The sequence below is a fragment of the Papaver somniferum genome, chromosome 10 (genome assembly GCF_003573695.1).
Source record: "Papaver somniferum cultivar HN1 chromosome 10, ASM357369v1, whole genome shotgun sequence".
NCBI lineage: Eukaryota > Viridiplantae > Streptophyta > Magnoliopsida > Ranunculales > Papaveraceae > Papaver > Papaver somniferum.
This window is the reverse complement of record NC_039367.1, coordinates 90,133,119-90,137,452: the sequence shown is the minus strand read 5'-3', so window position 1 is coordinate 90,137,452 and position 4,334 is coordinate 90,133,119. Positions and strand designations below refer to the sequence as shown.

At 35.9% G+C, this 4,334-nt stretch overlaps 1 long non-coding RNA gene across 3 annotated transcripts; it reads right to left on the bottom strand.

Moving 5' to 3' along the window:
- Positions 1–283: 283 nt before the first annotated feature.
- On the bottom strand, positions 284–3,859 carry LOC113319467. 3 transcript variants are annotated; one of them, XR_003345535.1, is made up of 9 exons: positions 3,569–3,859; positions 3,377–3,439; positions 2,231–2,408; positions 1,541–2,096; positions 1,324–1,427; positions 1,105–1,192; positions 764–907; positions 609–678; positions 284–520 (listed from the first exon to the last, which is right to left on the bottom strand). It is a non-coding gene; the product is annotated as an uncharacterized LOC113319467 (long non-coding RNA). The 3 variants fall into 3 exon arrangements; XR_003345536.1 differs by having other exon boundaries at positions 609–907; positions 1,541–1,620; positions 1,865–2,096; XR_003345534.1 differs by having other exon boundaries at positions 609–907.
- Between the last annotated feature and the right edge of the window lie 475 nt (positions 3,860–4,334).

Genomic DNA, 4,334 nt, shown 5'->3' with positions numbered 1-4,334 from the left:
TTCCGGGATATATTTTAGTAGAACAGGATATAGATGTTCTGGTTCATATTTAGCAACATGTTTCCTCCGTTGCTATGTTTTTGCAACAACAAAAAAAAAGGTCAAGTCTTCGTTGACCTAGTCAAAACTGATTTCCCCCCAATCAATACCCAGTTCCCTGCAAAACCCTAATTCATTTTATATCCAGCAATTGAATCTGATATTCTCATACTCTATATTCACACAGACATTCCCATAGGTTTAAACCTCAAAAACATTCTACAAAGAAATGGAACTCATGACATCAAAGACATGTTACAAGTTGCATTAAGAAAATCAGGTGTCAAATTGTACAACTGAAAGATTGCATATGTAAATATGTTCTTGTTTCTTACATTGTGCTGGTGCGGCTATGTTTGTTTATTACATACAATACCTAGATAAATCAAAAGAATTGCTTACAGTTAAGGATGCACTTCCTCTGTTGGAGCATATGAAAGAGCAGAAAATTATGCATACGGTCTGTGACAATCTTCGTCACCTACATTTGGCAACAATTATATTCAGTTAAAACAACACAAACTTGAAGTTACACATACAAGCGAAACACACCAAGTATAAGTACGAACCTCAGGAGACCCGAACTCATGTCCAAGTGATGAATGCCAATTGGAAACAGTTCTGAAAAAAGCCATCCAACTGATACTTGCAACGAAACTGAGTATAAACCCTTAGAACAACTTAAGTTTGCATTTTAATCACTTCACTTACAATCTGCACTTACATTTTAATCTGATACTTGAAGAACCACAGGTTGAACAGGTTGACTTCTACATACAACTTATGGAACTGCTTCTCAATGTGCATGTTGTTTGATGAAACAATCTGATAATAATTGTTGTGCCTCGATGGTGCCTGAGATGTGCTTCTGCCAGTTGCATACAGCCAAAAAGGAAGAATTGGAAATCTTCAGCTCACATGAGAAACGAAAGTCACAAAAGGCCAATAAAAGAAATCTCCATTGTACTTCATGAGGTTTAATTAAGCAAACACTCGATCGAACATAAAAAAATAAGGCATGTATAACTGGAGACAACGAGAAGAGAGCGAGCAGTGAATCCTTACCTCAATGCGTGCAATGGATTTGAGTAATACCATGCAAGTACTTCGCGTCACTTGGAGGACGTGGTTCTAATCTGCTCAAGTACAAGTCCTGCATGTTGATGCAATAATTTCTCAAGTGTTCAGTTATGTGATTCAGAAAGGAACACAACTTAACCAAGTGTATAACAATTCGTTCTCTAATATCTTTTTCTATGCAACTATTTCAGATAAAGAACAAACCTTTTAAAGCCCTGGAATGACATAATGAATTATGTAGCCAAGTACAACAAAACCTCTAGTCCTTGCTAGAAATGGATATCGAACCTGCCCTAGCTATATGAATACTTTTGAGATAAGATGAGAAAGAGTTAACATATTAAACCTTGCGAGACTGTAGTCCATGTCATGAGAGGGAGTCCAATTACTAAGAATTTTAGAAAAGGGTAGACTTGCATACCTGCTTGTTTTGACAGCTAAGCCTGTGATATTCAACTTGCACTCTGCTCAAAATATGGCGGATCGTGTATTATCCAATACCTACAATCTTTGATCCACTAAATTTACTTTTCATTAATCAGAGATTCCAACTGTACAGTTTCTCAGTCAGCCCAACCTTCTGAAATAAGTGCAATACGAGTGCGAGAAGCATTTTGAAAAGAAAATGCTTCTAAATTGGGAAATTATTAAGCATATACCTAGATACAGACACATGTAAATTCTGCATAGTTTAACAGCTGCGAAAAAAAGAAACTAAAAGAACAAAGATGGAAGTTGGTCTAACCTATAGAGTTGTATTTAAGTTATTCCCTTACTGTGAAGCTGTAACTTGGCTCATGATTTTTGATTAGAGATTGACATTCTTGACATAGCAGAACAATATCACAAGGAGGAAGCAAGTGTGGATCCACCACACGTAGAACACGGACGTCGTTCCGTTTGTTGGTAGTTGTATTGACACGAACTTGGCTCAGGTGCTCTTCCAGCTGTGAATAGAAAGTATTTCATGGGGATACCTGTGCAATAAAGACCAAAAACTTTTCTAAACATTTTCAAGAATGAGTAGAATGAAAATGAATCCAAAATGTCTTATCAGCAGCATTTTTGTATACTAAAAGGAGATAAGAAGGTTTAGAGCAACATGCCTCACCTGCAACTTAAGATTCCCCACAAATTAATGGTCGGCGTCGCTAATTTACTCCTACATAGAACACGCACTCACGACAACCAGAAATAGTTATTCGCTTAGTTGCAGTGACTTCTTTCTTTGGCTTCAACGACATACGCTTTGGAATGACGTAACAGGACCAACCCCATACATCACTCATCTAAACATCAAATCAAGTTGTTCTTTTTAGAACACAAAACATAAATGGTATAGCAGGACTTACCTCATACACTACAAGATTCGACTTTAGTTTCCAGGTCTAACATATATCCATGTCTTGTGTTTCCATCACAATCAGACCTTAGACTTTGCTTAGGCCACACTAGTACTCCTAAACCCACAAAAATAAAATGCTGCTGCATACATCATTTCAACTGTAACCGCCTATACTAAGGCTAAATCCTTAATCCACTTCCCTTGTTTAAACCTTGAAGGTATGTCTTCTAAACTGATCAACAACTAAGCTGCTCATATAATCTCATAAAATAGCTAAACCTTATCTATCCATTCCCTGAAGTCCGGTCGGCATTATCATATTACTGATTACAAACCATCAAATAATTAAGTATTTTTAAGAAGTAGTAACATACATCTAAATTCACAATATTAGCCAACGGATCACCAGCATCCAAAAGTGATAATCAAATGCACCTACCAATTAATAAAATGTGCATAAAGTGTTGTACAGGGACCAAGGTAGAGTAATAAACAATGAATTAATGTACATGCTTAAAAATTTGACTACCAACGGAACAAGATATGAGTGTTTAGTAAACATGGGTGAGCTACTGAATTTAGCTATCATGACGTCTAATTAATCATGGTAATATTCGCAAGATTAATCATGTATTGATCACCTACGGAGGACAAAGAGTAATTTTTATTCAAAATCTAAATCAACTCTTAAATCCGCCCTAATACTTCAAAATCCTTTAAGCAAGCAAGCTAACAACCTAAATCAAATCTTAAATCTACCCTAATACAAAGACAAGTAAACTTGCCTTAAAATCCAGCAACGGTATCCCTGATAGCCCTGAAAAGGGATTTTACAATCTTTCTCCTAGACTGAAATTAAAACAGCACAAAACCTTAATTACAATTCCAAATGACTTTGAGAGTAATACTAACCTTCTTTCGTATCTCTTACTCTGATCCTCTAATCTCTTTTGTCGTTAAGAATCTCTTTCTCTCCTTCCCGGACGTGAAGAAAATAAGAAAATTTAATAAAACACAATAACAAAACCCTGATAAGTTTCAATCTTTATGATTCTCTTATTGTAAAATCAATAAACCCTAGATTTAAATGAAAAGGGCGTTCACCTTGTAAGAAAAAACTTCAACATCAAACCCAAATCTGCAAACAACAAAACCCTCAATTATTCGTGAAGTTTAAATGAAGACTTGGGTTAAAATTTTCATACAAATTTAAGAAGAAGTGATACTGAGAATTAACGATAGTTCTTAATGGAAGAATAGCATCTAACCAAAACATCTTCACTGATTGTGTTACTCCTCACTAATGATTTCTGTTACTGTGGAATGATAGTAGTGACAGGTATGAAACTGTAGAAGTAAAGCTTTCATAGAAGCAGACTTTTAATGGAAGAGAGCTTTCTCAGATCTAGATGTAGAAGTAAATGGAGAAGATAAAAGAAAAGAGTAAAGTAAAGAAATTTGTGTGGTTATGAGAGGAGGAGTACGTGTAAGCAGGTCAAAAGGTCAAGGGGTGGACTTATCTCAATACACTTCTAAGCAGGTCAAACTATGGGCGGAATAAGAGTTATAAGTGTTACCTGATACGCATGTGAATCTCATGCTTATGCTGTCAGCTGTCGCTAATCGCAACAGAACACGGACAGTTGCGAGTTTAGAACAGAAATAAGCTGTTGCTAAAATTTGGCAACCGCTTTTTCTTGTTGCGAATTAGCAACAGCTCTAGCTCTGTTGCTAATCTAGGTAGCTAAATCCAGAATTTGGTGTAGTGATGTGACGATGAAAGCTTCGAAGAATTATTTACGTTAATTAGTTAGCTTCCGCTATGTTTATTCTGTGTTTGTATTCCATTTGTAAAATCAACTCACTATTG